Below are 24480 nucleotides of genomic sequence, written 5' to 3'. Positions count from 1 at the left end.
AAATAAGAGTGGCTGATGTTCTAATAAAGCTTTACTCATAAACACTAAAAATTAAATTTCATATAACTTTCACATGTCACTAGTTAGTCTTCTTGAGACTTTTTTTTAACCATTTACAAATGCAAACACTACTCTTAGTTCGTGAGTTATACCAAAGAAGGCACCAGGCTGAATAAATTTGGTGGTGTGCAGACCCCAATGAAGGCCTGCTTGTAAACTGGAGCTGCAGTCTGGCTCTTCTTTTACCTCAGTCAACTGATACTTTATACCTAAGGCCTGGCAGGAAATAATTCTTATTTGACTTTCAGTCATTTGCAAATCATCTTCCTTAAACTCAGGAAAAGATAAGTTATGATTCTTACTTTAGGGCACATGTTTTGAGAAATTTCAGGAATTGCTAAAATACTTTACATCTGGATTTCAATTACTTTTCCCAATGAATAACTTTCTTACTCCTCATAAGAATGAAAATTCTAAAGATAAATATAAGCTGCCACGTAGCAGATCATTCCCCAAGTATTTTTATAATTCCTTGCCCTATGCATCTACCAGGACACTGCAAATCCCAACCTACCATGATTAAGGGAAAAAAACAAAGATAGCATACCTTTGAGCTCAAAATGATGATTGAAGGTATCTAGTGAAACTCGCCAAGTTCTAAAGACTCATTTAAGAGGACTGTAGAATTATCCAAAGGCATCTTACAATGCGATAGAATCAGCTTCTGAGCTTCAGCAGCTTTGCAGGAACAAATAAAAATTCTGTAAAAAAACAGCAGTTGCTGAAATAATGCTACCCAAATTTTAAGTAACATTATTATCTCTAGTATTTTTGTTTCATCAACGTATAGAACATTTATTGCGAGCCTCCTCTACGTGCCAAGAATTGGGAATGTGTCAATAAACAGATCAGATCTCATCAACCCCTCTGGGAACTCAACCTGTAGGTCAACCGTAAATGGGACAAAAAGTTTGAAAAATCACGATGGTGTGAAGGGAAAGCATAATAGAGATACAAACCAGTTTGCTGGGAATTGGTTAGAAAAGTTCTCCTGGGATGGGTGTGGTGGCTCACACCTGTAACCCCAGCACTTTGGGAGGCCGAGGCAGGCAGATCACTTGAGGTCAGGAGTTCAAGATCAGCCTGGCCAATATGGTGAAACCTCGTCTCTACTAAAAATACAAAAATTAGCCAGGCATGGTGGCACGCACCTATAATCCCAGCTACTGGTGAGGCTGAGGCAGGAGAATAGCTTTAACCCAGGAGACGGAGGTTCCAGTGAGCCAAGATTGCACCACTGCACTCTCAGTTTGGGTGAAAGAGCAAGACTCTGTCTCAAAAAAAAAAAAAAAAAAAAAGGTTCTCCTAAAGGAGGAGAATTTAATGCAAGAATGTGTATGATCTAGCCAAATAAAGCAAGAGGGGAGAGGTGAGAAAGAAAATTTTTTGTCCAAAGGGAACAGTGTGTTCAAATGGCCAGGTGTAGGTGAAAATATGACATTTGTGTGGAAGTAAAATAAGTCCAATGTGGATGCCCAGAATAAAACAGGAAATGAGAAAGGACATCTCCTGAGACAAGATGGGCAAAGAAAGAAAGTAAAAGGTGAAGCAATTTGCCCTGAATCACACAGGGCTAAAGGCAGAGCCCATTTTAAACCCTTACCACTTGTCTGCAATATACTAGCCATTCTGACATTCTGAGCAGGAAGCTAAAAGTTCCTAGAGAGGATTTCAGGGGACTTTTGGAAGAGCCCAAGGAAGAACTGCCCTGGGCCAATAGTTGACCTTGCCATGGATGGATAAAAGAATCAACTGACCATCAAGGGTCCAATGTGCAGAATGAAAAAAAAGTCTCATCACAATTGTCAACTAATAATTAACAATTACTAAGCACTTTACTATGTGTAAAGCCCTGTTTTAAGCACTTGACATGCATTAATTCAATCCTCACATCACTATCAAGTGCTCTCATCCTATTTATCTAGTATGATTTTAATGACACAGTCTCATCACAGCTATTAATCTTGTACTGACAAAATTCACAGAAATGTCAACAATACTTCTTGACGCAATATTGAAAGCACTTTAGTTACTCTTCTATCAGAAAAGTAGTTTAAATATCAACAAAAAAAGACTTTAGAATATTAATTTGGTTCCTTTAGCTTTTCTAATTTAATACCACTGTTTTAGGTTCATAAAAAACTGAGGATAAAGTACAGAGATTTCCCATATACCCCCGACTCCATTAATGTACAGCCTTCCCCATATTCAACATTCAGCACCAGAGTGGTACATTTACTACAATTGACAAACCTACACTGACACATCCTTATCACCCAAAATGTATAGTTAACTTTAGGGTTCACTTTTAGTGCTGTACATTTTATGAATTTGGACAAACATAATGGCATGTATCCACTATCATATCATACAGAATAGTTTCACTGGACTAAAAACCTTCTGTGCTCTGCATATGCATCCCTCCCCTCACTAACCCCTGCACCACACTCATCTTTTTATTACCTCCACAATTTTGCCTATTCCAGAATGTCATAAAGTTGGAATCACACAGTATGTAGCCATTTCAGACATTTAAGATTCCTCCATGTCTTTTCATGGCTTGATAGATAATTTCTTTTTGGCACTGAATGACATATTTCATTGTCTGAATACATCACAGTTTATCTGCTCACATAATGAAAGACACTTTGGTTGCTTCCAAGTTTTGGCAATTATTTAAAAGGATGCTATAAACTTCCACATAAAGATTTGTGTATGGACATACATTTTCAATTCTTTGGTTGCTAGACCATATGGTAAGACTATGTTTAGTTTTGTAAGAATCTGCCAAACTGCCTTTCAGTGAGGCTTACCATTTTGCATTCTAACCAGCAATGAATGAGAGTTCCTGTTGCTCCACATCCTCACCAGCACTGGGTATAGTCAGTATTTTGGATTTTCACTATTCAAATACGTATGTATCTCATTTTAATTTGCATTTCCATGATAACAGATGATATGGTACATCTTTTCATATGCTTCTTGCTGTTTGTATATCTTCTTTGGTAAGGTATCTGTCAGTATACCTGGCCCATGTTTTAACTGGTTTGTTGGTTAAAGCTGTTAAGTTTTAAGAGTTCGCGGCCGGGCGCGGTGGCTCAAGCCTGTAATCCCAGCACTTTGGGAGGCCGAGACGGGCGGATCACGAGGTCAGGAGATCGAGACCATCCTGGCTAACACGGTGAAACCCCGTCTCTACTAAAATATACAAAAAATTAGCCGGGCGAGATGGCGGGCGCCTGTAGTCCCAGCTACTCGGGAGGCTGAGGCGAGAGAATGGCGTAAACCCGGGAGGCGGAGCTTGCAGTGAGCTGAGATCCGGCCACTGCACTCCAGCCTGGGCGACAGAGCGAGACTCCGTCTCAAAAAAAAAAAAAAAAAAGAGTTCGCTGTGTACTTTGGATTAAAAGTCCTTTATCAAATATGTCTTTTGCAAATACCTTCAAGTCTGTGGTTTGTCTTTTTATTCTTTTGATAAGTACTTTCACAGAGCGGAAATTTTTAATTTTAATTAAATTTCTTTCTAACATGGAATATGTCTTTGATGTGGAGGATAAAAACTCGCTGCCAAACCCAAAGTCATCTAGATTTTCTCCTATGTTGTCTTCTAGGAGTTTTATACTTTTACAACTTACATTTAGGTCTATGATCCATTTTGAGTTCGTTTTTATGAAGGGTATAAGGTCCGTCAAGATTCACTTTTTTGCACGTGGACAGTTGTTCCAGTACCATTTGTTGAAGACTATATTTTCTCCATTGTATTGTCTTTGTTCCTCTGTGAACCATTAGTTGACTATGCAATAATTAATTGCATAACAATATTTCAGGACAGACCATATAGATGACAGTGGTCCCGTAAGATTATAAGAGAGCTGAAAAATTCCTATTGTCTAGTGACTTTATAGCTGTTGTAGCCATCATAACATTGTAGTGCAAATTACTTTTTTTTTTTTTTTTTTGAGACGGAGTCTCGCTCTGTCGCCCAGGCTGGAGTGCAGTGGCCAGATCTCAGCTCACTGCAAGCTCCGCCTCCCAGGTTCACGCCATTCTCCTGCCTCAGCCTCCCGAGTAGCTGGGACTACAGGCGCCCACCACCTCGCCCGGCTAGTTTTTTTTGTATTTTTTTAGTAGAGACGGGGTTTCACCGTGTTAGCCAGGATGGTCTTGATCTCCTGACCTCGTGATCCGCCCGTCTCGGCCTCCCAAAGTGCTGGGATTACAGGCTTGAGCCACCGCGCCCGGCCGCAAATTACTTTTTAAATACATTTAGTGGAGTCTAAGTGTACAGTGTATATAAAGTCTATAGCAGTGTACACTAATGTCCTAGGCCTTCGTATTCAATCAACACTCACTCACTGACTCACCCTACGCAACTTCTAGCCCAACAATCTCCATGGTAAGTATTCTATATAAAGTACACCATCATCTTTAATACTGTATGTTTATGTTCCTTTTCTGCATTCAGATACACAAATTCTTACTGTTACATTAAAATTACGTATAGTATTCACTACAGTAACATGCTGTACAGTTTAGGAACAACAGGCTGCACCATACAGCCTAGGTGCAGAGCAGGCTATACATCTAATTTCCTGTAAATATACTCCATGTTATTTGAACAATGACAAAATCATCCGATGATGCATTTCTCATCTCAGAATGTATCTCTTTCATTAAGTGACACATGACTATACTGATCTGGATCTATTCCTGGGCTCTCTATTCTGTTCCACTGATCTATTAAAATATTTGTCTATGCTGATCTATTAAAATATTTGTCTATGCTTTCACCAATACCACACTGCTTTGTGACTTTAGTTGTAAAGTAAGTCTTGAAGTCAGGCAATGTTGGATCTCCAACTTTGTTCTTTTCTTTCAATTTTAAGTTGTCTATTCTGGGTCTTTTGCCTCTCCATATAAACTTATTGGAACCAGTTTGTTTATATCTACAACAAAGTGCAATTTTGACTAGGATTATATTCAGTCTACAAATAAAATTGCGAAGAACTGACATCTTGTTAATACAGTCTTCCTATCCATGAACATGTTACTTAGTTCTTGTTTGATTTCTTTCATCAGAGTTTTGAAGTTTTCTTTGTACATATTTTATATATATTTTATTAGATTTATACCTAAGAATTTATTTCAGGAGATATTAATGTAATGGTATTGTGTTTTTAATTTCAGAATTCCACTTGTTCACTGCTGGTATATAGGAACATAATCTACTTTTGCATATTAACCTTGTATCCTGCTACCTTGTGCTTATTGGTTCCAGTTTGTCAATTCTTTTGGAGTTTCTAAATAAACAATCATATCATCTTGCAAACAAAATGAGTTTTATTTCTTCTTTCCCAATCAGTATACATTTCATTTCATTTTCTTATCTTATTGCATTAGTTAGAACTTCCAGTATGATGCTAAAAAGGAGTGGTAAAACGGGACATCCTTATCCTGTTCTTGATCTTACTGGGAATCTTAAGTTCTAGATTCTCACCATTATGTAAAACATTAGCTATAGTTTTATTCTCACATTCATAAAATACTTTTGATCTTACATTCATATCCCAATACCCATACCTAATTCAGTGATGCTCTTTACTGCATTTAGGCTGTTATGTCCCCTTATCTCTTTTTAAAAAATCATTATTTATCATTCTGAGGCACAATTCACACACTGTATAACTCACCCATTTAAAACCTACGATTCAGTGTTTTTTATATTTACAGAGTAAACATAAATGTAAATTTATATTTACATTTATTTTGTATGTATTTATATATTATATAACATATTTATAAATGTAAAATTATATTTACATTTTTATATATATAATGTAAATTTTATATTTACAGAGTTGTGCAACTATCACTACAATCTAATTTTAGAACATTTTTATCCCTCCCCCACTTTGCTGAGCTGTAGATTTTTTGATAGATGTTCTTTCTCAAGTCGAAGAAGTTCCTCTCTATTCCAAGTTTTACAGTTATGGAGAGTTTTGTTTTTTTTTTTTTTTAATCAAGAATGGGTGCTGGGTTCTGTCAAATGTTTTTTAAACATCTATTGATATGATCATACAATTTTGTTTTCTTTAGCCAGTTAATGTGATGGATTATATTAATTTCTTACATGCCTTGGATAAATCCCACTTGATCATAGCATATAGTTCATTTTATAAATATTGAATTTGATTTGCTAATATTTTGTTGGGGATTTTTGCATCTATGTTCATAAGAGATCAATTGGTCTACAGTTTTCTTTTCTTGCAGTATCTTTGTCTGGTTTTGGTATTGAAGTAACACTGGCCTCACAGAGTGAGTTAGAAAGTATTCCCTCTGCTTCTGTCTTCTCAAAGAGACTGTTAATATTGGTGTAATTTCTTCCTTAAATGTTTGGTAGAATTAGAACTCACCGGCCGGGCGCGGTGGCTCAAGCCTGTAATCCCAGCACTTTGGGAGGCCGAGACGGGCGGATCACAAGGTCAGGAGATCGAGACCATCCTGGCTAACACGGTGAGACTCCGTCTCTACTAAAAAATACAAAAAACTAGCCGGGCGAGGAGGCGGGCGCCTGTAGTCCCAGCTACTCGGGAGGCTGAGGCAGGAGAATGGCGTGAACCTGGGAGGCGGAGCTTGCAGTGAGCTGAGATCTGGCCACTGCACTCCAGCTTGGGCGACAGAGCGAGACTCCGTCTCAAAAAAAAAAAAAAAAAGAACTCACCAATGAACCATTCTCGGCCTGGTGATTTCTATCTTAAAAGATTATAAATAATTGTTGACTCAATTTAATAATATAGACCTATTCAGATTGCCTTTTTGCATGACTTTTGGCAGATTGCGTCATTCAAGGAATTGGTTCATTTCATCTAGGTTATCAAATTCGTGGGCACAGAGTTGTTCATAATATTCCTTTATATTTTTAATATAAATGGGAATCTGTTATGATTTCTACTTTCATGTCTTCTATTAGTAATTTGTGTCCTTTTTCCTTAGTCTATTGAAGCACATCAATTTTATTAATCTCTTCAAAGAACCAGCTTTCGGTTTTGTTGATTTTCTCTAAGATTTTTTGTTTTCCACTTCACTGGTTCTGCTGTTTTGTTTGTTTGTTTTGAGACGGAGTCTTGCTCTGTTGCCCAGGCTGGAGTACAGTGGCATGATCTCGGCTCACTGCAAGTTCCGCCTCCCGGGTTCAAGTGATTCTCCTGCCTCAGCCTCCCAATGAGCTGGGAGTACAGGTGGCATCACCATGCCCGGCTAAATTTTTGAATTTTTTGTATTTTTAGTAGAGATGGGGTTTCACTGTATTAGCCAGGATGGTCTTGATCTCCTGACCTTGTGATCTGCCTACCTCTACCTCCCAAAGTGCTGGGATTACAGGCGTGAGCCACCACAACCAGCCTCTGCTCTAATTTTTATTGTTTCCTTTCTTCTGCTTACTTTGGATTTAATTTGCTCTACTTTTTGTAGTTTCCTGAGGTAGAAACTTTGGTTTTAGATCTTTACTCTTTTCTAATATACATATTCCACGCTATAAATTTCCCTCTAGGCACTGCATTTGTTGCATCCCACATATTTGGTTGTTTTCATTTTCATTTCGTTCAAAATATTTTTAGATTTCTCTTGATACATCAGTGTAGTGTGCAAAAAAAGATGAAAATAAAAAATTTTTAATAATAAATTAAATTTGAGAATCTCTGACCCATGTGTTAAGAGTGTCGTTTAATCTTCAAGTATTTGGGGATTTTCCAGCTCTCTTTCTGTTATTGATTTCTACTTTAATTATATTGTGGTCTGAGAACAGACACTGTCCACTGTCTGATTTCTATTCTTTCAAATTTGTTAAGGTGTTTTATGGCCCGAAATGTTGTCTCTCGTGGTGAGTGTTCCACATAGGCTTGAGAAGAATGTGTATTCTGCTGTTGTTGGATGAAGTAGACTATAGATGTCAATTATATCAAGTTGTTCGACAGCACTGCTGAGCTCATCTATGTCTTTACAGGTTTTCTGCCTGCTAGAACTGTCCATTTCTAACAATGGGATAAAGTCTCCATTGTAAGAGCAGATTCATCTGTTTCTCCTTGCAGTTCTGTCTTTGCCTCACATACTTAGGTGCTCCACTGTTAGCTGCATAGATGTTTAGGACTACTGTATCTTCTTGGAGAACTGACCCATTTATCATTATTTATGCAATGCCCCTCTTTATTCCAGATAACTTCCTTGCTCTGAAAGCTGCTCTGTCTGAAATTAATATAGCTAATTCATGCTTTCTTTTGGTTAGTGTTAGCATACTGTATTTTTCTCCATCCATTTTCTTTTAATCTATGTATCTATATTTAAAGTGTTTTTTTTGTAGACAACATAAAGTTAAGGCTGGATTTTTCATCCACTCTGGCACTGTCTTTTAATTGGTGTGCTGAGATCACTAACATTTAAAGTGATCATTGATATAGTCAGATTAGTAGCTACCATATTTGTATTGCTTTCTGTTGTTTATTCCTATTTTAGTCTTCCGGTCTTTTTCTGCCTGATTTTATTTCTCTCCTTTCTTGGCATACTTTTTCATTTTCTTTTGTTTTTTCACTTTTTTCAGTAGTTGCCCTCGAGTTCACAATATACATTTACAACTAATCTAAGTCTGCTTTCAAGTAACACTAAACCACTTTATGGGTAGTGCAAGTACCATATAATAATCCTAATACCTCCCTCCTATCCTTTGTATCATTCCTGTCATTCATTTCACTTTTACACAAGCACACATAATTGAATATACTGTTGATAATATTATTTTGGAAAAACCATCAGTTGAAAAGATCATGATTTTTCCTTAAGCCTGTTAATGGGGTGGATCACATTGATTTTTGAATATTTAACCTGCCATGTATCCCTAGAATAAACTCCATATGATTATTATAGTATAAGATTCTATTGTCCGGGCATGGTGGCTCACACCTGTAATCCCAGCACTTTGGGTGGCTGAGGTAGGTGGATCACGAGGTCAGGAGATCCAGACTATCCTGGCTAACATGGTGAAACCCTGTCTCTACTAAAAATACAAAAAATTAGCCGGGTGTGGTGGCATGTGCCTGTAGTCCCAGTTACTTGGGAGGCTGAGGCAGGAGAATCACTTGAACCCAGGAGGCAGAGGTTACAGTGAGCCGAGATCACGCCACTGCACTCCAGCCTGGGCAACAGAGAAACTCTGTCTCAAAAAAACAACAAAACAAAACAAAATGATTATTTTTTTATGTTGCTGAATTTTATTTGCTAATATTTAGTTAAGGATTTTTGTGTCTCTATTTACAAATAATATTGGTTTTTAATTTGTTATTTTTGTTCTGCCTTATGGTTGTACTATCAGGAAAATACTTGAAATGTTCCCTTCTCTTCTGTTTTCTAGAAGAGACTGTGTAGATTAGACTCTGCAGTGAAACCAACTGGGCCTAGAGATATCTTTTTGGGGAGTTTCAGAATTACAAAATCAATTTCCTTAATGATTATGGGATAGCAGTAGTAGAATGTTGGCTTTGTCATTACTCTTACACATTGCTGGTGGGAGTATAAATTGATATAAACTTTATAGAGAACATTATGTCAGCACCTTTAACAAAATTACAAATATTTTTACCCTTTGGTACAGAAATATATGGGTTATAACCAGCATTTAAAAAATGAAACATGGTGGGGGTTGGGAGTCGGACCGCAGGACACCTAGTTACGGTAAAGGGTATTTCCTGAAACTGTTGTTTCAGATAACGTGTTTGAGTGTGTATGAGTGTACTAGGTCATATAATAAAATATTATTTCTTACAGAAGTTTGGGAGCTACTGTTTCAGCTTTAAAAGGATAACCTGAGGCAAAAATCATAAACTGACACTTAGGGAAGAGAGGGTATAATGTCAGGATATGAAGAGAAAGTTAAAGAAAATAAGGCAGATAAGGAGATAAAGCAAACATGAGGTATGACATTACCAAGCTATGTAGAGCCATGAGAAAACTGGCCTATTTGGGGTAAATGCAGAGGAGAGAAGACGGGGAGAATTTATCTGATCAGTGCTAAAGAGACATAAGAGATCCAGCAAAGATTTTCCCACAGGGTATTAATCCCTAAATAAAAATCCCAAATATTTATTGTTTTCCTCATGATACCATCTTTCCTTAAAAGGCTGACTGTAGACATTCACTGTGCCCAGATATCAAAGAACTGTATCAGTGCTATGGTGTAAATGTTTGTGCCCCTCTAAAATTCTTATGTTAAAACTTAATCCCCAATGTGGTAGTATTAAGACATGGGGCCTCTGGCAGGTAATTAGGTCATGAGGGCTCCACCCTCATCAATGAGATTAGTGCCCCTTATAAAAGGCCCGAGGGAGCTTGTTGCCCTCCCTTTCCATCATGTGAGGACACAGCAAGAAGGCACCAGAATGAGCCTTCACCACGATATTGAATCTGCTGGCAACTTGATCTTGGACTTCCCAGTCTCTAGAACTGTAAATAATAAATTTCTCTCGCTTATAAATTAGTCAGACTAAGATACTTTGTTACAGCAGCCAAAGGGACTAAGACAACCGACAAGTTATAAGAGGCAGTTCCAATGCCCTGGAATGACACTGAATCTCAGATCATCAATGAGTATCCTCATGTCAATACATTTTCCTCAAGCTAACCTTATATTCTGCCCCCCATCTAATCCAACTCCTTTCAAAACATTCTCATACCTGTTTCCCTGGTTTCTCCAGATGCTTATTATTCAAGTCCTGCAATTTTATTTTATTTTATTTTTATTTGATAGGGTTTCACTCTGTTGCCCAGGCTGGAGTGCAATGGAGCAATCATAATTGACTACACCCTCAAACTCCTGGGCTCAAGCGATCCTCCCGCCTCAGCCTCTGCAGCAGCTAGAACTACAGGCACACACCACCACGCCCAGCCAATTTTTTAAAAAGTTTTTTGTAAAGACAAGGTCTCACTATGTTGCCCAGGCTGGTCTTGAACTCCTAGCCTCAAGTGGTCCTCCCGCCTTGGCTTCCCACAGCACTGGGATTATAGGTGCGAACCACTGAGCCTGCAGTCCTGCAATTCTTTTTGTATATAGGATAGTTCTTTCCAAAGCAGGGCTTGTAATTCTCTTATGGGGCTGTGCTAAGACCCTGACTATAGTTATTAACCAGAGGATAACAAGTCATAGTAGAGGCAGATCTTAAGAATAAACGTCATTGGACCAGGCGTGGTAGCTCATGCCTGCAATCCCAGCACTTTGGGAGGCCAAGGTGGGCAGATCACCTGAGGTCAGGAGTTCAAGACCAGCCTGACCAACATGGTGAAAATACAAAAATACAAAAAGTAGCCGGCTGTGGTGGCACACACCTGCAATTCCAACTACTCAGTAGGCTGAGGGAGGAGAATCGCTTGAACCCGGAAAGCGGAGACTGCAGTGAGCAGAGACTGGCCACTGTACTTCAGCCTGGGCAACAGAGCAAGTATCTGCCTCAAAAAAATAAAATAAAATAAAATAAATAAACATCCTTGAACAAAGCTCCTTCTTTGGATGGGATCACTGTACAGTCTTCAAACAATGATGACAGGAGGGGCGGCAGGGGGTCTTTCCTCTGCCAGAGAGAAATGGGATGTTTCTCCTTGCCAGGAAGCTTCAGCAGGAATTGTAGGATTAAAAATTCTGAAGTACAGGGATCCACTCTCTCCCTATTAGAGCACTGACTTAGACACAGAAGACCTGTCAAGGTTTGCATCTTTAGTCTTCTCTGCAGTTGTATCACCTTAATAATCCGATTCAAGGCCAACATTTTAGCATAGTCTTCCTGAAGCCAACAGGGTAAGATTCTGTTATCCTATAAAACTGTCATAGAAGCCCTCTGGGTTCCAGAGTATGCCTTACATTAGCAATTAGTTGTGCTAAATCTAACTACCTTTTTAAGGCCACCAAATCATCAAAAGCAACAACCTCATATCACAATCCTTAAAATTATCACTGCCCCCACACCAATCAAGTGAAGTATCTGTTTTCTCCCAACACCCTGACTTCTATGAGCCCTGCTCCCATTAATTACAGATGAAAGTTTTAGAATTATGATGTCAACTGTATCCAAGGGTCATCAACACCTCATTTACTAACAGCAACAGTTTTCCCTACTGTGCAGATGAACTGGTGAAAATTCAACTCCTAAAATATCATATGAGGATCTGCTTTTGTGGTATGAACTACTCCTAGAAAACAACACCTGAGGCAAAACAGACTGCTGACACAGGTATCCTACTGCTTCAAATTTATATTAATTTTACAATATACATTTAAAATCAACAAATCCACAGTAGACATAAAGGGTTTTTCTCCCTCCAAAGTATTTTTAATACTAAGGTTCAGTTCTAAGGAAACAAAGTGAGGTAATGTTAAACTCGTACAAGCTACAAATTTTAGAGGCATTTTAAATACTCTTTCTCCCTTACTCCTTCAAAATTTTCCCAATTCTGTGACTGGAATTAATCTTCATAAATTCCTCTTCCCCATCCCCTGCCTCCAGCACCAGCCCTCTTGAATCCATCCCTTGCTTTATATCAGAAGACTCTAACATTCATATTTGATCATGTCACTCAAATTCCCTGAGATATAAAAATTCCTCCCTATAACAACTCCTTTGTGAACTCCAGATTTAGTCCCCAAGGTTCAGCATTATCTCTTCCGAGTCTCTCATGATTTAACCCTTTCCATTTACTTGCTATTCACTACATACATCAAATTTTGTCACACCTCCAAGTTTATGCTCACTGTTTTTTCAGTCTACAATATTTTTACAGATACTCTCTTACAAAAGTGCAACTTTAACATTGGTAAAACGGTTTCTTTCTAAAATGTACTAGAAAAAAATTCAATTTTAAATGGAACGACAGTAATTTGTGTCCCTTAATTTATCTGTCACATAAATTCAAACTTCTATTTTTTTGTGTGTTAGTTTTTGAGATGGAGTTTTGCTCTTGTTGCCAGAGCTGGAGTGTAATGGCATGATCTCAGCTCACTGCAACCCACACTTCCCAGATTCAAGCGATTCTCTTGCCTCAGCCTCCCAAGCAGCTGGGATTATAGGCATGCGCCACCACGCATCGCTAATTTTTTGTATTCAGTAGAGATGGGGTTTCACCATGTTAGGCTGGTCTTGAACTCCTGACCTCAGGTGATCCACCCACCTTAGCCTCCCAAAGTGCTGGGAATACACGCATGTGCCAACACGCCGGGCTCAAATTTCTATGTTTTACAAAGCTCACTTATACATTTTAGATGTGTGTTGGTGCTCTCCAAATTCTGATTCTTGCTACTGTTATACTGTAGTGGTAATGCCTCATGAATTACTGGCCTTCACAAGTATGCAAAGGAAATGGGCCTCAGACTCAGACATACTTGAGCAAATTACTCACTTTGCTTGAATTTCAGTTTCCTCACCTCTGAATTCTCTCTAAATACATCTATACATCTATGGATGCTATGCAATTTTTATTAATATCTTATATTGATTTATGTCCATATGGTATGCATATATGAGTGTGTATGTAACTAGACAAACTGATCTTAGTATTTACATGGAAGAGCAAAAGGCTAAGAATAGCTACAGTAATTTGAAGAAGAAAATGGAGACAGCAGTCCTACAAATAATCAAGCCTTATAATATGGGTCTTTCAAAACAAAGATAAAGAGAAGATCAGAAATAGAGTCATACATATACTTAAAAGGCAGCATTATAAACAAAGAGGGAAAGAATGGACTATCCATTAATGGGGTACAGAGACAACAGGTACCCAAATAGGGCAAAAAGTTATACTGGATTTCTTTCTTACCACATGAAAACAAACTGCAAGTGCGTCAGACCCAAATAGGAAGGCAAAACAGAAATTTTTAGAAGAAAACATACAATACCTTCATATCTATAGAGTAGAAAATAACTTTCTTTTTTTTTTTTTTTTTTTTTTGAGACGGAGTCTGGCTCTGTCTCCCAGGCTGGAGTGCAGTGGCCGGATCTCAGCTCACTGCAAACTCCGCCTCCCAGGTTCACGCCATTCTCCCGCCTCAGCCTCCCGAGTAGCTGGGACTACAGGCGCCCGCCACCTCGCCCGGCTAGTTTTTTGTATTTTTTTTTAGTAGAGACGGGGTTTCACCGTGTTCGCCAGGATGGTCTCGATCTCCTGACCTCGGGATCCGCCCGTCTCGGCCTCCCAAAGTGCTGGGATTACAGGCTTGAGCCACCGCGCCCGGCCAACTTTTTAAAACTATCATAAACCTTAAAGGAAAACAAGCCAAGCACAAACTTTAAAAAATATATATATTTGGCTTCATTCTAATTAAATCTAATTTTATTTTTATTTTTAACTTTTCTAATTACCAAAATATCCCATAAACAAATGAAAAGACAAATCAGACTGAGAAAATATACCACAGAAGATTAGTATCCAAAGTTCATAACAAGATACTACATATCAGTAAGAAAAAAAGATAAGATTGCCAGGCGCGGTGGCTCAAGCCTGTAATCCCAGCACTTTGGGAGGCTGAGACGGGCAGATCACGAGGTCAGGAGATCGAGACCATCCTGGCTAATACGGTGAAACCCTGTCTCTACTTAAAAATACAAAAAACTAGCCGGGCGACGAGGCGGGCACCAGCTACTCGGGAGGCTGAGGCAGGAGAATGGTGTAAACCCGGGAGGCGGAGCTTGCAGTGAGCTGAGATCCAGCCACTGCACTCCATCCAGCCTGGGTGGCAGAGCAAGACTCCGTCTCAAAAAAAAAAAAAAAAAAAAAAAAAAGAAAAAAGATAAGACAAAAGATGTGAACCAGTAATAAACTATGTTTTTTTTGTTTTGTTTTGTTTTTTAAAAAGAAGCATAAAGAACCAATAAACATAAGAAAACATGCTAAACTTCATGAACAGAATAAGTAGTTGGAAAAATAGGTAACTTAAACAGGTATCTCACCCCTTAAAGAATAATAAGATTAACAGCCATACATTCTTCACCTAGATTCATCAATTGTTAACACTCTGCCACATCTGTACCCTTTCCACCATATATATGTATTTGTGAATGCACTTTCCCTCTCTCATATATATGCATGCATCTCCATATACAACATACAAATACGCACATGTACACACAGGCAGATCATGAGGTCAGGAGATCGATATCATCCTGGCTAAGATGGTCAAACCCCGTCTCTACTAAAAATACAAAAAAAAATTATCCAGGTATGGTGGCGGACACCTGTAGTCTCAGCTACTGGGGAGGCTGAGGCAGGAGAATGGCGTGAACTCAGGAGGCGGAATTTGCAATGAGCCGAGATTGCACCACTGCACTCCAGCCTGGGTGACAGAGCAAGATTCTGACTCAAAAAGACAACCGAGCAAATGTAAAACTCTCACTTGTGACCAAACAGTAGCTAGAGTATCGAGTCAACCCTCAGGGTACAGAACAGTCATCACTATTTACACCTTCTTGGTCCAACGGACCCTTTATGTTTTCAAGTCACTTTATGAATTATTTATATGAGAATAAAGGGATAATAAAAAAATTACTGACACTTAAAAATTAAACATATTACAACCAAATTTTTATGCCCTTTTTTGAGGCTTTGAAAATGTATCTACATGACATGGGTAATGTCCTCTGAATGCAATTAACTGACTGATCATCCATGCATGAATCTGGAACATAATCATCTTGTACTGCTTCCAGGTTTCACATACATCTCTCATACCTCTCCAGATATATCTCTACATACATTTCAAATATATTTCTAATACGTCTCCAGATTTCTAATACATATCTCTAATTTCATATCAGCTTATCATTATTTTGACTCTTCTTGCAATTTCATTTTAAAAAATTGAAGAATTTTTTGAAACCTTTGATGGCTTATAATTTTATTAAAAGTGGATACCATCTTTTTCTGCACCAAAACTGCAAAACATTCTTGTTTTTAAGCACCAATTAAAATGAGCAATCCAACAACTTTTTTCTTTTTAAACAATCTATTTCCTTCCAGTCATCTTTGTTACACGTCTTTAGCATTACAAACTGTTATCTAGTAAATTTTGGCATGCAAACATCATAAAAGATGAAAGAACACATCATTCTAGCAAAATAGGATGGTGTAAGGCTTATCAGAAAATATTCATACCTGGCCGGGCACAGCAGCTTATGTCTGTAATCTCAGTATTTTGGGAGGCTGAAGCAGGCGGATCACTTGAGGCCAGGAGTTTGAAGAGCAGCCTGGCCAACACAGCAAAACCCTCTCTCTACTAAAAATACAAAAAAAAATTAGCTGAGCATGGTGGCACCGGCCTGTAGTCCCAGCTACTCAAGAGGCTGAGGCAGGAGAATTGCTTGAGTCTGGGAGGCAGAGATTGCAGTGAGCCGAGATCACACCACTACACTCTAGCCTAGGCAACAGAGTGAGACTCTGTCTCAAAAATAAAATAAAATAAATAAATAGATAAATAAATAAATAAATAGAAAAAAGAAAACAGAAAATATTAACACCTGTTAAATGACTGACTAGATAAGAATAACTATATTTTTATTTTTTCACTCAGAAATATAATTCTTCATGCATTGATTTCTGACTTTGAGAAAATTCACCTATTATATGAATAAGTACAGTCTGAGATTTTGCTTAATTTGCTTGACCTATTTTTATTTTTTTATTTTAAATTATACCTATTACTTACATTTGTGGTTCACACAAAATTTCTATTGGACAATGATGGCCCAGTGATTCACATGAAATTTCTATTGAATAAAGCCTGAAGTGCATTTATTTTTCTCTTTGCATTTATGTGCTGGTTTGTCAAAGAGGTGTGAAACATCTTCCTGTAATTTTTCCTCTTTGCCATAATGGGCAGAAATGAAAATTTCTAAATTCTCAACTGTTCCTAACGAAAGCAGAAAGCAGCCTACAATGATGATATCTCCAGACATATAACTTCTAGAAAGATGATATAATACTTTGGGAAATGCAAAAATCTTAAAAACAAACAAAAAAATACAATAGTGACAATTTATTTCCATATTCTATCACTCTCCTAGGTGGTTCCATCATTTTTCCATTTTCATATTATCTTTTAGGAGGGATGGAAATAATTGATGAGTAATATGTTATGAATGAAATGAAACAAATCTTAGTAATGAAACAAGTCTTAGAATGATGAATCACAATCCTTAAAGCTACAGGAATATAAGCAATGAAAGATAGAATGAGTTTTATTCGGTTTTTAAAAAGAAAATCTTGGCTGCGCACAGTGGCTCATGTCTGTAATCGCAGCACTTTGAAAGGACAACATGGGAGGATCACTTGAGGTTGTGAGTTCAAGACCAGCCTGGGCCACATACTCTGTTATTTAGTAAAAAAGAAAAACAGCCAGACATGGTGGCACACGCCTATAGTTAAAGCTACTCAGAAGTCTGAGGCAAGAAGATCGCTTGAGCCCAGGAATTGGAAGTTACGATAAGCTATGATCACACCATTGCACTCCAGCCTGGGTAACAGAGCAAGACCTTGTCTCTAAATAAATGAATAACAATTTTTTTTTTTTTTTTTGAGACGGAGTTTTGCTCTTGTTGCCCAGGTTGGAGTGCAATGGCACAATCTTGGCTCACTGCAATCTTCATCTCGAGTAGCTGGGATTACAGGTGCCCACCACCAGGCCCAGCTAATTTTTTTGGTATTTCTAGTAGAGACGGGGTTTCACCATGTTGGCCAGGCTGGTCTCGAACTCCTGGCCTCAAGTGATCCACCCGCCTCGGTCTCCCAAAGTGCTGGAATTACAAGCACGAGCCACCACACCTGGCTAAATAAAAAATACTTTTAAAGTATATGTTACCTTTCTTCTTTCAAAGGCCTTTAAGAAAAAATGACAGTCAAGAAATTATTAGTCCTTCAATAGTTAGAACTATTTAAAAAAAAAAAAATTCCAGTGTGTACTGATGGTATGCCAAAGGTTAATAAGAAAATATTTAAGTATAGGTTGAGTATGCCTAATACAAAAATCCAGAATCAGAAATGCTACAAAATATGAACCTTTTTGAGCAATGACATGACACTCAAAGGAGTATTTCAGATTTCAGATTTTCAGGATACTCAACTGAAAAGTATACTACAAATATTCCACAATCGGAAAAAAATATGAAGTCTGAAACACTTCTAATCCCAAGCGTTTCAGATAAGAGATATTCAATCTGTAATAGGAAATTAACAAAGCCTTTTCCTTGCCTGTCCTGTCAAACTGTATTTCAAGGTAGCTAAAGGGACCAAAGTACTAAGTGCTACTCCTTTAAAGAAAAATTTCAACTAAGAACAAAAGAAATTACACACACAGGCAAAAATCATCAACCCTAAAAACCATTAGGAGAAAAAGTAATGGTGAATTTCACAATGGATCATATTGTCACGAACTGAATTCACTGATCAACCTTAACATCTCTAACACTGGGACAACCACATATCATGATGTAATATGTAGTAACAGTATCACTTACAGAATACTCTTGTTAAGAGTCGAACTAGAATTTACGAACCTTTAGATCATACATTCTCAACAGCAGTAATGTCACATTCAAGAAGGCAAAGAAATCTTAAAACAGTAAATTAAGAGAGTTTCTCATCCTCCAAATCACACTACTGTGTCTGCCCCCAGGTCTGGGGAAGAGGTGCAGTGTCGACAATACGGAAAAAAAAAAAGTTCTAGGCTGGGAGCGGTGGCTCACGCCTGTAATCCCAGCACTTTGGGAGGCCGAGGTGGGCGGATCATGAGGTCAGGAGATCGAGATCATCCTGGCTAACATGGTGAAACCCCGTCTCTACTAAAAATACGAAAAATTAGCCAGGCAAGGTGGTGGGCGCCTGTAGTCCCAGCTACTTGGGATACTGAGGCAGGAGAATGGCATGAACTTGGGAAGCGGACCTTGCAGTGAGCCAAGATGGGGCCACTGCACTCCAACCTGGGCGACAGAGCGAGACTCTGTATCAAAAAAAAAAAAAGTAATAAGTAAAATGACATCAAAAGGACTAAGAAAACGCAGAACGTGAAACATTATAAAGAAAAATAGACCCAGTTCCTTCAACATGGAGGGTAAAAAGACTTGGGAGTCTTTACTGTGGTAATCATTTTTAGAAATATACTTTAAAATATTAACAGGTAAATAATATGTGGAATATACTTGAAAATAATATTAGAAGAGGGTAAGGAGATTAAGGTATAGATGAAACGAGAGGTGTTGAGTAAATAAATCACTAAAAGTAGGTGATGGGTATATAGGAGTTTATTTTTCTATTCTATATGCTGTTGTATATGTTTAAAACATCCTGTAAAAACGAAAGCATGTTTGGGGCAGGTTTTACTTTCTTAGGATATTAGAGAGAGCAAAACTATACAACACATAGCTTGTCCAAACATTTTCTATCAAAGGTGATCTACAAACTGATGTCATTCCTCTCCCAAATAATACCTTTTTTAAAAAAAGATTCAATCATTATATAGGCATGACTGAAAAAGAGAAAACAGAATTTTTAAAAGACTAAAAAAATATAACTGGCAGGTATATACCTGATTCAAATAAAGCAACAAAAAGGCATTTTTTAAAAAATCTGAATATGAACCAGGTGTTTTATGATATTAAGGAAGTATTATTAATTTTGTTAGGTGTGGTAATGATACTGAGATTATGAAAGAAAATATCAGCTGGGTGTGGTGGCTCACACCTGTAATCCCGGCACTTTGGGAGGCGAGGTGGGTGGATCACCTAAGGTCAGGAGTTTGAGACCAGCCTGACCAACAGAGTGAAACCCTGTCTCTACTAAAAATACAAAATTAAAAATACAAAATTAGCAGGTCTCGTGGTGCATACCTGTAATCCTAGCTACTTGTGAGGCTGAGGCAGGAGAATCACTTGAACCCAGGAGACAGAGGCTGCAGTGAGCCAAGATCACGCCACTGCACTCCAGCCTGGGAAACAAGAGCAAAACTCCATTTCAAAAAAATTAATTAATTAATTAATTAAACATATTGAAGTATTTAGGGGTGAAATGACTATTTCTTTCACCCCCGCCCCCGACTGCCTTATTTTAAAGAAACTTGGGGAGTGAATGAGATGATGGTGATGATGATCACGATGATGATGATGATGATGATAAACACTCATGTTTGCCGCCTCCGCCATGCAGAAAGTCTGTGCAGATGAGCACATAAAAACAAAAAAGAATAAATCTGTAAGACAATGAAAAGAACAGAGAGAAAGTGTTTACAATAGATTTCTGGAGAACAGAAAGGAGACCCAAGTGTGTTAAGTTTAAACAGACCTAAGTGAAGCAGAGCCCAAAATCTACACATGAAAGGACTACAGTGAAGGTCGAAGTCAATCTTTCAGAGATTCTAGGCTCAGTGTTAGTAGGTAAAGAGGCTGAAAACAAGAGAAAGCTTCACCTGTTCTTTCTCCCTACCCCCTCAAAGACTAAGCAAGGGCCAAAGTTACCTGTAGGTACAAAAAGTGAAATACTCTTTTTTTTTCTAAAGACAGTTAACAAACTGAACAGAAAGAAACTAGGTCTTCTGGTGTGAATATTAGCATCTGTAGAGTCCATTTCTATACGGCAGTTGGAAAGCTCCTACGCCTAAAAACAGGTTCCCTGATCTTTTGCCCTAAACCTAACTTGCCAGCAAACAAGAGATGCTCCAACTACGTACAAAGAGTTGCCAAACAGTCTTCTCATTCCAAGATGGCAATTAGAAAACAAGTTCACCACTACAATACAGGAAACCAACAGCAGCACCTAATATAATCAAGACAGTCCTTTAGCAAGAACCATGAACTAACAATAAGGATCCCCAGACATACAGGAAGAAACAACAGCTAGAAAAAGACCAAGATAGATATTATCTATTTTTTTAGATTTTAAGAGAGACAGTCTTACTTTGTTGCCCAGGCAGGAGTGCAGTGGCACAATCATAGCTCACTGCAGCCTCGAACTCCTGAGCTCAAGTGATCTTCCAGTCTCAGCCTCCCAAGTAGCTAGGACTACAGACATGCATGACCATGCTCAACTCGTATTTTAATTTTCTTATAGAGATGGGGTCTCATTATGTTGCCTAGGCTAGTCTCAAACTCCTAGCTTCAAGCAATCCTCCCACCTTAGACTAAGAAGTATTACCAAGGAAATAGTAAAAGAACATTTTCCATAACTGAAGGGAGACACTTGCATTTCAACTGAAAGGACCTACTGAGTCCAGCAAAGAATGACAAAAACAATTCATATCTAAACACATAATTATAAAATTCCACAACTACAAAGGACAAAGATACTAAAGCTTGTCTTTGCGAGTGAGGGAAAGGATCATTTAGAAAGTAGCAAGACGGAGTAGCATCAGACATCTTACAATCTTGATGCTCAACAGAATAGACCAGAAACCTCTAAGTTGTAAGAGAAAATTAATTTGAATGTAAATTTCTACATCCAGCCAAACTATCAAGCAATTATGACCCAGGCCAAAGCTATTTTCAGACATGCAAGAATTCACAGTATTACAATGTAAGTACTCTGTATACTGAAGTTAATTTAAAAAACATTCAAAGCAGGATGTGGTGGCTCATACCTATAATCCCAGCACTTCGGGAGGCCGAGGAGGGTGGATCACTTGAGGTCAGGCGTTTAAGACCAACCTGGCCAACATGGTGAAACCCTGTCTCTATTAAAAGTACAAAAATTAGCAAGACATGGTGGCAAACGCCAGTAATCCCAGCTACTGGGGAGGTTGAAGCAGGAGAATCGGCTGAACCCAGGAGGTGGAGGCTGCAGTGAGCCAAGATTGTGCCCCTGCACTCCACCTGGGAAAAAGAGTAAGACTCCATCACAAAAAAAAAAAAAAAAAAGTAAATACATTCCAGCTAAAAAGGAAGAATGCCATAAAAGAGGAAGATGTAGCATCTAAAACAGTAAATCCAACCAGAAATGAGGTCATGGAATATCTCAGAATGATATATATACAGCAGCTTACAACCTGTCAAGACTGAAAAAGGAAGTATGAGGGCTCTAAGAGTGATATCTCCAGGAAAAGGGATTCCACTTAACAGTTAACAGATATTATGATCCAAGCAGGAAAAACATCTGAGAATATGATAAAGGTATATATTTCTCTATCAAGAAAAAAAGACAATTACAAACTGTGGGAGGAAAAGATGAACAAAAAGTCATCTAGATACAAAGCAATCTAGTGGCATGATTTTGAAAAACTGATGAAGTACAAGAAGAAATAAGTAAATATTTTATTTCTTGAGTTCCACTAGTATTACGACTTTAGACCACAGAAAAGAAAAATCACCCTAGCACAATAATTAAGTAAAGTGTAAGTGAGCTAAATCCTCATCTTTCTTAGTAATGAGTCAATAGATATAATTTGAAGTTAGTAAATCAAGAAATAAAAGCAGATCTCAACAACAACAACAATAGCCTAAGAGGCTCTACTGGAGAATTCTACCAATCATTCAAAAGAGTTAACCAGGCCAGGCGTGGTGGCTCACATCTGTAATCCCAGCACTTTGGGAGGCTGAGAAGGGTGGATCACGAGGTTAAGAAATCCAGATCATCCTGGCCAACATGGCGAAACGCCATCTCTACTAAAACTACAATTAGCTGGGCATGGTGGTGCGTGCCTGTAGTCCCAGCTACTCAGGAAGCTGAGGCAGGAGAATCGCTTGAACCCAGGAGGTAGAGACTGCAGTGAGTCTAGATCTCGTCACTGCATTCCAGCCTGGTGACAGAGCAAGACTTCGTCTCAAAAAAAAAAAAAAGAAAAAAAAAAGAAAGGAATTAACCCAATCCTCCTCAAACTCTTCCAAAGAACTAAAACAGGAGGGAACATTTCCAAACTCATTCTAAAAGGCCACCATTATCCTGATACCAAAACCAAAGACACCACAAGAAAAGAAAACCACAGTAATAACCATAATGAATACTGATTTTTTAAATCTTAAACCAAATTCAACAGCACATTAAAAGGATTATATACCATGACCAAGTGGGATTTATACCAGAAATTCAAGGATGGTTCAACACACAAAAATCAATTAGGGTAATACACCACATTAATAGAATGAAGCACAAAAACCACACGATTCCAATTGATGAACCAAAGCATTTGACAAGATTGAACACCCTTTCATGATAAAAACACTCAATAAATGAAGAATAGAAGGAAACTACCTCAACATAATAAACACCATATATGAATACCCCACAGCTACCATCCTATTCAATGGTAAAAGACTGATCACTTCTTCCAGGATTAGGAGCAAGTCAAGAATGCCCACTCTCATCACTTCTATTTAACACAGTACCAGAAGTCCTAGATACAGCAATTAGGCAAGAAGAATAAATAACAGGCACTCAAATAAGAAAGGAAATTACTTCTGTATACAGATGACATGATTTATATGCAGAAAGCCCTAAAGAAGAATCCACAAAAAAACTGTTAGCACTAATACATGATTTCAGCAAAGTTTCAGGATCCAAAATCAATACACAAAAATCAGTTGTGTTTCTATACACTAAAAATGACCAACTGGAAAAGAAAACTAAAAAAAAAAATCCCAATTTACTATAGTATCAAAAGAGGAAAGGCCAAGCATGGTGGCTCAAACCTGTAATCCTAGCACTTTGGGAGGCCAAGGTGGGAGGACTGCTTGAAGCCAGGAATTTGAGATCTTATGTCTATAAGAAAAATCAAAAAATTAGGCAAGCATGGAAGCATATACTTTTAGCCCCAGTTACTTGGGAGGCTGAGGCAGGAGGATCACTTGAGCCCAGGAGTTCAAGGTCACAGTGAGCCATGATTGTGCCACTGCACTCCAGCCTAGGTGACAGAGACCCTATCTCTTTAAAGAAAGAAAAGGGGTTGGGGGGGGTGGGAGGGTAGAGTGGATAAAATACTCAGGAATAAACTTAACCAAGGAGATAAAAGACTTGTACTCTGAAAACTACAAAACGTTGCTAAAAGAAATCAAAGAGAGAATACAAATAAATGGAAAAACATTCCATGTTTTAACAGTAATTAAACATTACTGTTAAAATGTCCATACTACCTAAAGCAATCTAAAGATTCAATGTAATCCCTGTCAAATTCTCAATGACATTTTTTTTGCAGAAACAGAAACAAAACCATCATAAAATTCACACAGAATCTCAAGGGACCCCCAAGTAGTCAAACCAATCTTGAAAAACAACCAAAAATTTGGAGGCCTCATACTTTCTTATTTCAAAACACACTACAAAGCAACAGTAATCAAGACAGTATGGTACTGACATAAAGACAGAGCTACAGACCAATGGAACAGAACAGAAGTATACCCTTGCACATACCACCAAATGACTTGC

The 24480-nt window shown here is 38.1% G+C and overlaps 1 protein-coding gene across 5 annotated transcripts in view; it reads right to left on the bottom strand.

Annotated features, from left to right (window-relative positions):
• Nucleotides 1-24480, bottom strand: part of CLOCK (clock circadian regulator) — a 117354-nt gene that overhangs the window by 79413 nt on the left and 13461 nt on the right. For 3 of the 5 annotated variants that reach the window (XM_033214636.1, XM_033214639.1, XM_033214637.1), the window contains exon 2: nt 608-761. The exons of 1 other annotated variant lie outside the window; for it this stretch is intronic. The gene's annotated coding sequence lies outside the window, so the exon portion shown is untranslated. Of the gene's footprint in view, nt 1-607; nt 762-3695; nt 3971-24480 lie in introns of those variants that run through there. One more of the 5 variants, XM_033214638.1, reaches the window with a different exon arrangement.

The sequence above is a fragment of the Trachypithecus francoisi genome, unplaced genomic scaffold (assembly GCF_009764315.1).
Source record: "Trachypithecus francoisi isolate TF-2019V2 unplaced genomic scaffold, Tfra_2.0 Lachesis_group1, whole genome shotgun sequence".
Taxonomy (NCBI): domain Eukaryota; kingdom Metazoa; phylum Chordata; class Mammalia; order Primates; family Cercopithecidae; genus Trachypithecus; species Trachypithecus francoisi.
Note: the sequence above shows the minus strand (reverse complement) of the source record. Positions and strands in the feature narration are given on the sequence as shown.